We start from the raw sequence: 13,246 nt of genomic DNA on the forward strand, positions 1-13,246 counted from the left end.
TTGCATTTACCTTTTTCTGACCTTTGGGAATTTTAAAGAATTGCCAAATGAAGTTTTCTTTCCGGCGAGACGTCCTGGGCTGCTCAGGCAAAAACTGCCTCTCTTCGTGCTCTTCCTCCTGGTCTTGTTCTTCTTCTTCTTGCTGAATTATAACTTCAGCAGGTGGTCCTCTCTTCCTTGGAGGTGGTGGAGGTGGTGGGGAAGCACCAGCTGAAGCTACTAAAGAAGCCATTGCTCAGTTATCACAAAGGGTCTTTCTCTCACAATGATGAAAGTCAGAGTGAGGAAAGAAGGAGGGATTTTCATCATTTGGGAAAAACAAGAGTTCTTAACCAATGAAAAGTGTTCATTTTAGATTATATGACCTAGTCTTACATCATTAGGAAACCAAAAGTGAAATGAACCAATGAAAAGTGTTATTACCAAGTCACATGACCTGCTGTGTTTACATTAAGCGCTTTGCAGGGCCTCCCGGTTTGCTTCCAGAAACCTGCGCTTTGCGACTCTCTTCGCGTACCAGTTCGCTAACGTAGCACGTCATATGACGTATCACGCGACAACGTGAAACGTCATGCGGACGGGAGGCGTCACGATGTTGTTTTCTAACGCGGCAGTTGCGGTAAAGAAACGTTTACCGGCTCGCGGTCTATTTCGCGGCATCAAGGTCAGCTAACGGGAAGCTTCCCGATTCGCGAAGCGGGAACGAAGAAAAAAAATATTTAAAAAAAATAATTATTCATAAACATATAAAATATATTTTTGGATTTAAAGAAGAATACATTTTACAGCTACAGATATTAGCTGTTAAAAAACCAATGAAATTCACTGAAAAAACCATAGGTTATAGACCATATATAGTTAGGAATTAGCATTTACAAAACCTTGAAAATTCACTGAAAAAACCATAGGTTATAGACCATATATAGTTAGGAATTAGCATTTACAAAACCTTATTTTACTCACACAAAACCATTGAAATTCCATATATAGTTAGTTGCACTAACTATATATCGCGCACCCGCAATCCACTGCTGATCATGTCACATATTACATCATTCATGACATGGTCAGTGACATCACTGATGACATCACTGATGACATCTCAAATGACATCACTGATGACATCACTGATGACATCTCATTTGACATCATTCTTGTGCTAATACGATAAACCTCTTCAGACTCTAATATAACCTTAGATACACTCAGTGTATACAGACACTCACACACTGCCACTCATCCATGGAGTTACTCACACACCCAGTCAGTCATGCAAAGAAACAATCTCACCTCCATTTCTTCAACTATACAGTTAAACACACCTTACTTATTGAAACATATACTAACACATATTTACTCTCTTATACAATCCCTGCTACAAGTTCACAATGATCGATACAACCACTCACTCATTCAGTGGCTCTCATGCACAGTTATTTATATATGCCAACTCTCACATGTACTGTGTTTTACATATGTACTTACTATGACATGTAGCATTGAGATATCCATTCACTCATCAATACACTCATGCACACAGTCAACTGCCCATGTAGCTGTTTCCACATGCACTCTTGAACTCATACACCTAGTGAATAAACTGCTCACACATCTATGCATAGAGTCACACACCTTCCAGCCACCCCCACACAAACTCAATCTCCCATAGAAATACTTGGGCAACCAATTAATAACACATATAGCCTCTCGTATAGCTAATGATCAACACATGCAGCAGTTTACAGAACAACAGACATAATGATGCACAAATTAAGACAGTTTAGTCACTAACCCATGCATTCAGTGAGACACATTTAATCACTCACTCATACAGTCAGTCATGCACCTACTAAATCCTTCATCCAGACACTTATACATCCACTCAAGACATATTTTAACTTTACAGAAAAATACAGTCACTGGATGTTGTCATCAGTGATGTCATCAGTGATGTCATTTGAGATGTCATCAGTGATGTCATCAGTGATGTCACTGACCATGTCATGAATGATGTAATATGTGACATGATCAGCAGTGGATTGCGGGTGCGCGATATATAGTTAGTGCAACTAACTATATATGGAATTTCAATGGTTTTGTGTGAGTAAAATAAGGTTTTGTAAATGCTAATTCCTAACTATATATGGTCTATAACCTATGGTTTTTTCAGTGAATATATATATATATATATTACCTACTGGCGGTCGCCAGTAGGTATATATAGTTAGGATTTTTTCCCTATGGGATTTTTGAAAATTCTATGTCTAATAACTTTGGCGTTTGTGGACGGAATTGGCTGAAATTTTCTGGAAAATGGAACATTTTGTTTCTGAGCAGCCCCTGAAAATTTGGGGGGGGGTTCGTCCAGGGGGGGCCGAGAAAAAAGGGGGGTCCCAAAACGTGTTTTTAACATTGAGTTTTCCATAGGGCGGTTGGCCTCACTTTTAGCCCGAACGGCTGAATGGATTTGCACGAAACTTGGCAAAATTGTAGGGACTGGTAGCCCGATGTGCCTTTTGTAGGTCTCAATATATGTGCTCCAGTGGATTTTGAGAAATTAACGTTTAAAAAAAGATATATATCTGTAACAGCGGACCGGGCAGCTCCCCGGTTCGCGGACCGGGGCGCGTACCAGAACTTCGCGTAGCGAAGCTGATTGGCTCTCCGGCGTCTGTCAACATTCCAAACAGTCCGGAGCGGCCGCCATCTTGTCTCTCGGTAGGATTGAGAGACAAGAGGAGGCCAAAACAAAGGGGGAAATAACCATAAGGGGGCATAGTAGATCCTCCCTGACCCCCTAGGTTTAATGTGGAGGCTTTAAAAGGGCCCCGTGGGGCAAAAAAAAATAAAAAAAAATTTTGTTTTTTTGCGTGCGTAGCGCCCGGTCCGCGGACCGGGAAGCGTTCTGGGCAGCGTACTACAATGAAAAATGAATGATAGACTTTTCAAATGCTGTATGTTAATTGATTGTTGGTTTTGTTGATTATTTTTTATTTTCTTTATTTTTTAAGCATTTTTTTTTTATTGTGATTGTGTTTCATAATTTATTAAACTTTCTAACATTTCATTGTCAGAAATTTCATAATTATCATGGAATATACATTGTAGTCTCTGAGGGTGTAAAATATCCTCATTTGCAAGGAGGTTATCTACTGCTTGTACACATTGCAGTAGTTCATTGTCCCAAGTTTCATCGAAAAATTCAATATCATTTTCATCAATGATTTCTTGGCTGCTCTCTTGCAGGACAATTTGAAATTCAACTTTCTGTTCGCCTTCCATTTTGCCTGAAATTTAGATTAAAAAAATATATATTAGTAGAGATAGGGCACTGTTGGGATTAATTTTAGATAGGCAGTTTTTATCAGTGAATTTATCTTTGGGCAGTGTATAGTATCAGAGTGGAAGTAGGAATATAAAAAAGTGTATGTGATTTAACGTAAGTAAATTCATAATTATACAAGAGAAGCCTAACTCCATCCATAACTATAACAGAGAAGTCTATCTAAATCTATAACTACTACAGAGGGATAGTATATAACTATCAGAAAAAGTTTACCATATTAACTTATAGTGCACAATATACTTCAGTTTTAAAAATAAAAACTTACCTTTAGAAAGAAGTTGAAGGAATTAGTGAAAATACTATTGAAATGTACACCAAGAAGTAGTAGTCAAAATGGCTGTGTTTTCTTCTCTTCCTTTATATATATTGAGGTATATAACCAATGAAATGTCAGGTAAAAAAAGTAGAAAATGAAAGTAACATTTTCATTGGTTGTCAATTCCAACACTTCAGATGTGTTTTGTGAAGTAATTTACCTCAGGGTATTTAGAGAGGTCTACAGGCTAAATGGCTCAATGGAATTCCAATCACATTTGTGAAAATGGTAGGGATTGGTATGTAGTATGAGCTAATCTATATTTGGTGAAATTGTCTCCAGTGGCTTTTCTGTGAACTACTTTCCCACCTTTTTTGATGGTGCGCTTCCCAGGGAGCGACCCGGTACGCGAACCGTTGAGCGCCTCGGTTCGCGGACCTTAAGCGTTCCGGGAGTCCACCATTTTGTGTTTCGGTCGAATTAAGATACAAGATGGAGGGCAAATAATGTTCAGAATGGGTAGAAGGGGGCACGGTAGAGTTATCTTGACCCCCTAGGTTTTGTGAGGGTGGCTGAGAAGGCTTATATGTGCGAAAAAAACCATTTTTTTTAAAAATTTCGCGAGGTTAGCTCCCGGTTCGCGTACCGGGTAGCGCCCCAGGGAGCGTACTTTGTTGAAAATTAGTGAAAAATGTTAGAGTAAAATAATAATTGTGAGTGATTAGATGTAGGGTAGCTCTGAGAAGAGCTTTTGGGTTTATGGTACATTTAGGTACTTATAAGTAGGTACCAATGCACATTCTTAAATTCAGAGTGAAAATTCTGTTGCCCTCATCTGAGAAGTGAACTCCATCTCCTCTGTAGATATCTTGCATGTAGTAACGCAAGTTATTGTTGTACAGGGAGCCCATTCCATGGTCTCTCATGTAAGCTGAAACAGATTTGTTTACATGCTTCCTCGACTTCTCAATTTGTGGACAAAATTGGTTTGACCACCTCCATTTCTGTCTTTGGCATATATTTGAATATACCAAGGCAGTCTGAGGAAAAAGTGCCATTAATTGCTCAAAGGTGTCCTTTAAAAGCATTTCCAGACCTACACCAGTCAAAGTGCCCAAGTCATTACCTCCACAGTGCACAATTAACAGGTCAGGTTTGGGCAAATGCATAAAGGTTTTCACCAATGGTATCAATTGGTGACATTTTAATCCTCTGTGGCCAAACCACTTAATTTCCACATCTTGTAAATTGAGGTTAGGTAAATTCCTGTTTTCAACGTACCTTTGAGCCCAGTGAATATAACTATGTCCAACAATCCAGACAGAAAACATGGTGAGAGAAGGTTCTCCTCCAGTCAGATGAAGTGTGGCAATGAAATGGCAGTTGAAAAAATGAGAGTGTAAAATGAAAAAAAACTGTGGAGTTTCTGTGTTCATGAAGCAGTAACAGTGATTGGTGGATTTTGATTGCTGAAAACAGAAAGTTAGGGTGCACGGATGTGTTCTTTGAAAGATGTATTTTGAGTGGTCAATAAAAAATCATTAAATGAAAGAATGCACTGGATATGCAGGTGCACTGAGAGTTCAGAGTTCAATTGCAACATTGTTGTGTGAACTTGCAAACAACAGAGGTCTTCCAAGAGGTGGTTGCCATGCAGAAAAGGCAGAAAGGGCAGAGGGAGGAAAGGGTTTTCATTTGAAAAAAAGTGAGGGAAGAGTTTTGATTGGGTGACATGAGGGATATGTGTGAAGAATTACAGCATTTCTGTGCTTTTGATAGCTGCAGACTCTGGAGTGCATACCTTTTGCTCTGCTGAAGACAAATTGGTGTGTTTCTGAGACTGTTTTCAAACTCAAAGTATTTGCTAAGGTGAGAAAATATTTCTTTAATTTAGATAGAGAATAGTGTGCTTTAAGGAGAAAATTATGAATTATGTGGCGCAAATTGCTTGTAAATATGCTTCCACCTGTGCATGGAAAATTTAGATTTTGAATGTTTGTGTTACATAGCCATGTTAAAAGTGATACAAACATGCTGCAAAGGCAATCAAAAAACGCTTTTATGTGTCTTAAGGACATTTTAAGTAATTTTCCCATGTGCAGTGTTTTGAAATTATGATTTGAAAATCGTTTTTGGGGAAAAGGAATTGTTTTTAAATTTATGACAAGGACATAATGGTGTATGCTTCTTTATAAGGCAATTGACTGTCCCTGATGTTATTTTTCCCATTTTAATGTAAGACCTTTCTCTGTGGCGCAAATTGCTTGTAAATATGCTCCCACCTGTGCATGGCAAATTTAGATTTTGAATGTTTGTGTTACATAGCCATGTTAAAAGTGATACAAACATGCTGCAAAGGCAATCAAAAAACGCTTTTATGTGTCTTAAGGACATTTTAAGTAATTTTCCCATGTGCAGTGTTTTGAAATTATGATTTGAAAATCGTTTTTGAGGTAAAGGAATGTTGTTAAAATTTATGTGCGCCATATGCCCCCAAATTTCTTTTTCAAGGGTGCAGCAGGGTGTTATTGAGACACCCCTGCACCTTTGGAAAAATTCCTAATTTGCGATGAGCAAATTGTTAATCGCAAATTGCACCTTCATTCCTATGGGCATCCTGGCGCATGGAAATGAATGGGTAATTTGCAATTAGCAATTTGCTCATCGCAAATTTGGAATGGTAAAGAATCGCTATTTATTCCTTAAAATTCGCTATTTTGGAAATGCAAAATAGTTATATGATACATATGACGGTTGATGTCTAACAAGATAAGAAGCTTAGGGATACATTTATGATGACTGGCGCAATGAAGTGGACATCACTTACTTCATTGGTAGAGCTTTACATGTATTATGTCCTCTGTATTCTTCATCAAGCGTAACTTTAATCTGCAATCCTGAGTAGGCCTCACCTTAAACAAACCTCTGGATAGGCCACATCTTATGGTCATCCTGAATTAATCATTTAAAATGCTAGGGACAGATTTATGATAGGTGTATGCCTCTTTTGCGCCACTTACAAAACACTGTCCATGGGGAAATGACTTAAAATGTCCTTAAGACACATGAATGTGTTTTTTTAAAGCGTTTGCAATTTTTTTGGGTCACTTTTAACATGGCTATGTGACTCAAACAGTCAAAATCTAAATTCGCCATGCACAGGTGGGAGCATATTTACAAGGAATGTGCTCCATGGGGAAAGGTCTTATAATGTAATATGGGAAAAATGACATCAGAGACACGGAAATGCCTTATAGAGAAGCATACACCATTATGTCCTTGTCATAAATTTGCAAACCATTACTTTTCCCCAAAAACGATTTTCAAATCATAATTTGAAAACACTGCACATGTGGAAATGACTTAAAATGTCCTTAATTCAAAATTTGCTATTCCTTATTTTGCGATTGCACTGAAGGATTTGCAAATTTTGCGATTCCTTAAATGCAATGTATCAAACAAAAAATATGTAAAAAATGATATTAAGGATTTGGAAACTACCACCAACTTCTAGTTTGTGGTAATTTGCGAATTCTTTTCAAAAAGCATTTTTTTCCAAAAAACAAAAGGTCCCATATGACGCCCATACATGCCCTTAGGGCATGTATGTGTGCCATATGCCCCCAAATTTCTTTTTCAGGGGTGCAGCAGGGTGTTCTTGAGATACCCCTGCACGCTTGAAAAAATTCCTATTTTGTGATGAGCTAATTGCTAATCGCAAATTGCAACCTTCATTCCTATGAGCCTCCTAGCCCATGGAAATGAATGGGTAATTTGCAATTAGCAATTTGCTCATTGCAAATTAGGAATGGTAAAGAATTGCTATTTATTCCTTAAAATTTGCTATTTAGGAAATGCAAAATAGTTTGATGGTACATATGGTGGTTCATCTGTAACAAGATAAGAAGCTTAGGGATACATTTATGATGACTGGCGCAATAAAGTGGACATTACTTACTTCATTGGTAGGCCTTTACATGTATTATCTCCTCTGTATTCTTCATCAAGCGTAACTTTAATCTGCAATCCTGAGTAGGCCTCACCTTAAACAAACCTTTGGATAGGCCACACCTTATTGTCATCCTGGATTAATCATTTAAAATGCTAGGGACAGATTTATGATAGGTGTATGGCTCTTTTGTGCCACTGTGCGTCACTTTTATGATGCAGCGGCGGTGCTAATTTGCAATTAGCAATTTGCTCATTGCAAATTAGGAATGGTAAAGAATTGCTATTTATTCCTTAAAATTTGCTATTTAGGAAATGCAAAATAGTTTGATGGTACATATGGTGGTTCATCTGTAACAAGATAAGAAGCTTAGGGATACATTTATGATGACTGGCGCAATAAAGTGCACATTACTTACTTCATTGGTAGGCCTTTACATGTATTATCTCCTCTGTATTCTTCATCAAGCGTAACTTTAATCTGCAATCCTGAGTAGGCCTCACCTTAAACAAACCTCTGGATAGGCCACACCTTATCGTCATCCTGGATTAATCATTTAAAATGCTAGGGACAGATTTATGATAGGTGTATGCTTCTTTTGTGCCACTGTGCGTCACTTTTATGATGCAGCAGCGGTGCAAAAGATTTGCTATGAGGCGACAAAATTACAAATTGATGCATTTAGGCAGATATGTCATGGTGTAAAAAAAACGTACCACATGAAACCGATGCAGCAGTGATGCAAAAGATGCACCATGTCGCAAGACAGGCCTCACTTGGGGCCATATGTATCAAGCTAATTAGCATTCGCAAATATCAAAATTCTACGAATTTCGGCCTTTGCGAATGTTAATTAGACAAATGGTATGTATCAAACAAGTTTGATGCAAAATAAGGAGTAGCAAAATTTGCTATTCCTTATTTTGCAATTGCACTGAAGGATTTGCAAATTTTGTGATTACTTAAATGCAATGTATCAAACAAAAAATATGTAAAAAAATGACATTAAGGATTTGGAAACTACCACCAACTTCTAGTTGGTGGTAATTTGTGAATTCTTTTCAAAAAGCTTTTTTTCCAAAAAACAAAAGGTCCCATATGACGCCCATACATGCCCTTAGGGCATGTATGTGCGCCATATGCCCCCAAATTTCTTTTTCAGGGGGTGCAGCAGGGTGTTCTTGAGACACCCCTGCACCCTTGGAAAAATTCCTAATTTGCGATGAGCAAATTGCTAATCGCAAATTGCAGCTTCATTCCTATGGGCCTCCTGCTGCATGGGAATGAATGGGTAATTTGTAATTAGCAAATAGGTCATCGCAAACTAGGAATGGTAATGAATCGCTATTTATTCCTTAAAGTTCGCTATTTAGGAAATGGAAAAAACTTTGATGATACATATGGCGGTTCATCTCCAACAAGATAAGAAGCTTAGGGATAGATTTATGATGACTGGTGCATCACCAGGGATGTGTCAGTCATCCTGTGCCGCTGTTCCGCCACCCATGGTGTGCTGCATTTACAATGCGGGGCATCATGGGGCAAAAATGGCACAGATGCGTGACGTATCTGTGCTGTAAAGGTAGTGATTGCTGGAGTTGTATCGCAAGTGCGATGCAGCTCAAGCAAGGCTCAGGGGTGCCCCATCTCCACAATGTTGCGTCAAGACCTATGCCTGCTTAAAGCAGGCGCAGGGTTTTGACGAAGCTTTCTCCTATCTAATTGTAAATACGGCACAACATGGGTGGCAGAGTAGTGGTGCACGTTAACTGGTGCATGCCTGGGGATGTGCCATTTAACATAAATCTGCCCCTTTACATTTAAGTATGTGCAGGACACACAGAGTCGGTGAGGCTTATCCAAGGTTAAGAAGAGATGAGTCCTGTTCACTGAAAATTTAGACATAGTCTTCACCTGCTCAGCATTGCTGGACATGGCTAAATAATAGCTGCAAAATATTACTCTTGTTAAACAATTTTACTATTATAATCTCTGAGATTTGTCTCTTACTCTGCAACATCTCATTGTTGTTATCTTTCTTTAAAGATAAAGACAACATCAACATGAGCGACAATCTGCAATCAGTTGATTTTGACCTCATCATTGAACTTGTAATTGAAACATCAGTGGATGTTGATCCTTTGGATGATTTAAATCCTGAGGATGAAGAAGAGCGTGATGAGGATGCAGATTTGTCCGAATTGTATGACATAGGATGGGAAGCTGACCTGCTTGAGCCTATGGAACTATAAACATTTATTTTTAAAATTTATAATAAATAAAAAGTAAAAATGTAAACCGTTTAATTTAAAAATAAAGACACCTTCAAAAACAGGTTATGTGTATAGTCTTCAATAAAATATTAAAATATGCTCATAAAATTAGATCAGATTCACATATAAAATAGCGCAGGTAACATAAATATAAATGTCATTTCTTTTCTGCTATTTCTGTATTGTAAATTTGCCAACGACTAAAAAATCTTCTAATTAAAATGTCAAGTAGTGTGTTAAGTTTTTGATCACTGTTATTGATTTACTGTTTGGTAATAATGGTTAATAACATTTTTTATTATATTTTACCACAGATTCAACTGCAGATCATTTCAAGATTTCACCATGCCAACAATAGAAAGACAGAGAAAGGCTGCAAAACGTCAAAGACAGCAGGTGAAAGAAAATAAGCAGCAGTCCTCTAACAAAAAGATTTGTCAAGTCACGAAGAAAGCACCGGGTAAGAGCACAAAATATTTCATAAGAAATATGTGTAGTAAAAAAAATATTACTACAGAAAATGTTTCAGTCCATAAAACGAGAAGGAATTCAAATGGAAAGGAAAGGCCAATCAAAAATGTTACTGCTAGAGCAAGAGATAACTCTGTGCATGATAGTAGAAGGAAACAACAGTTTAGGGAGATTCGTAAACGAATGTTCCGCAACAGGATAATTGGCAATTTGTTAAAAAATATTAAGAAAGGTCAACAGAAACTGTTTTTTTATAAGAGAAAAAAAAGTTGAGAAAGTTATTGATCAGGCATTTGAAATTAAACGTAAGTTATTTATTTTGATAATCAATAGAATTAGGAAGCTAAACAAGGCAATTTATGATTTCAAAAGAAATAGTAGATGGAAGAGAATAGTTAATCGTAGTAATTTTTGTGAAGTTTTTTCTGGAGAATGGATGCATAGTTCAAGCTGTGAGGCATTTTTTAATGAGGAGAGTTATTTCCAGGATAATGATTTGGTGCATGCAGTTGACACCAGTGGTCGTGCTTATGAAGTGAAAGATGGTTGTCCAGTTGAAAAAGAAAAACTTGTGACAACAGAGACAGAAGAGGTGTTAGGTAATGAGGTTTTAGGAAGACGTGCTAAGGGTCCTGTCTACACCTGGAAGTGTAGTAGTATTTGTTGTGTGCGACAGGATTCCATCAATTTGCTTTGTGATTTTGTACGGTCATTTAATAAGAAAAGTTTGAAGCAGAAAATAAGGTTGTTGCAAGAATTAGATCCTTGCAGAGTGAGAGAAGTGACAGGTTTGCATGGTCATTCACTGGCTTGTCTTTCCAGGAGAGTATGCCAGAGTGTTTTTCATCATTTCAGGATGCTAGCAGTGCATCATAATAAAGTGAGGAAATTAGTTAGAATGTTGTATTATGCTAAGAGTCCAGCAATTATGCTTAAACAATTATGCGCTGCTCTTTTGCATGGTTCTGAAGTAGATGTGAAGAATATTTGTGAAGAAATTGAGTTTTGTTACTTTGTAAGTAAAGAGGAGAATGTTGAAATTGACCAAGAAGAAGAGGGTAATGTGGAAGATAGTGTACAGGTTTCCAGTACAGATAATTTCCAGAGGGAAATTGCCACGTTTGAGGTGAAATCAAGTGAGAGGCCAAATTTCACTTGTGTGTGTTGTCGACGCACTTATTATAAGAATCAGACTAAGTTAGTGGATTTATATGCAAAAAGTGAAAGGGAAAATAATAGTGAATGGAAGGATTTCGCAACATACTTGATGGTAGAAAATTGTTTTGATTTGGGATTGGATCAACGTGTGTGTACTTATTGTTGTTGCAAATTAAATCAAAACCAGATGCCTGCTAGAGCAGTTCATAATAATCTGGAATTGGTTGAGATTCCTTCTGAATTGAAGGATTTAAATACTTATGAATCTATTTTGATTCAAAGTATCCATCCCTTTCAGGCTATTGTAAGAATGGAGCCAAAGACAGGGAAATTGCCTCCATCAGATTTACAGAGAGGATTAAAGGGAAGAGTTGTTTATTTGCCTCTAGATTTGAAGAAAAACATTAACACAATTGGAGTAGAAAAAGTGGAAGAGGAACCTCTGGTTATCTTAGTTAATGGGGTTCCGACAAAGAATAAGAAAATATGGCAAGATTTAGTAGATGTTAGGAAAGTTAAAAAGGCAACATTGTATTTGAAAAAAATAATAAATACTATAAGAATGTATATGTTGCAGAAGAGGAAGTAAGTGAGGAAGAGGATAGCGATTTGTGTGCTGGTCAAATTGAGAAAGTAGAACCCTCTACTAGTGAAGAAATATATGAACATTATAGTGTTCATCCTTTGCATTCCAAGGAAGTCATGGGGAATGCTATTGAGTTGTTTCAAATGAAACAAGCCAAAGGGAGTCCCATTAGTGTTTGGGAGGAAAGTTTGGAAGCTCGGTGTTTCCCACAGCTTTTTCCAACAGGTCAGGGAGGAAGATATGATGAGCGACCTCATCAAATTCCTGCTTCTGAATACCGGACTTTGCAATTGTATGCAGGAGATGCTAGGTTTCGACAATGCATTCCTTATTTGTTTTATCTCCTGTTTGAAAGCGATCTGTCTGGACTGTCATATGCAGTGAACCACATCTTGAAAAGTGGTATACACATGCAAAACATCTCGGCAAGTGACTTTATGGATAAAGTCAATGTCCAAGACAGTATTTTGGATTCTCACCTGATTAATCTCATGGCGTGTCAGCGTGGTACTAATGAGTACTGGTACCGTCGTCATGGTGATTTAAAATGTATGCTGAGGAACTTAGGTACTCCCACATGGTTCCTCACTCTGAGCTGTGCCGAGTATGGCTGGGAAGACTTACTTGAATTTCTACGAGAGGCAAATGCTAACGTAGATAACATCGAATTCAAGACACCCGGAGAACTGTGCTCTTTGGATCCAGTCAATGTATGTAGGTACTTCAATCATAGATTTGAAGCTATGATGTCTTTCATCATGAATAAGAAGAATCCACCTCTTGGAGAGGTGTTGGATTTCTTCTGGAGAAAGGAGTACCAAGCAAGAGGTGCTCCTCATATACATATGTTGCTGTGGATCAAGGATGCACCTAAATTTGGAACGGATCCAGAAGACTCAGTGATGAGTTTCATCCAACAGTATTCTACGTGTGCTGTTCCAAACGCAAAGGAGAAGAAAAGCCTAAGAGAAAAAGTTCTGCGTTTCCAAAGCCATCGATGTGGAAAGTACTGCCGTCGTAAATTCCGAAACAAGGACAAGTTCTACACCAAATGTCGTTTCGGCTTTCCACGACCGGTGATTTCTAAAGGAAGAGTAAACAGTTTGATGTCTTCGCTGCGACACAATGTCATGAAGAAATCACCTAAAAACACATACAATTTGAAGAGGAACGAAGAGTCCAAGTACATCAATGACTACAACCCGGT

The sequence above is a fragment of the Lissotriton helveticus genome, chromosome 4_1, assembly GCF_964261635.1.
Source record: "Lissotriton helveticus chromosome 4_1, aLisHel1.1, whole genome shotgun sequence".
In the NCBI taxonomy this organism is placed as follows: domain Eukaryota; kingdom Metazoa; phylum Chordata; class Amphibia; order Caudata; family Salamandridae; genus Lissotriton; species Lissotriton helveticus.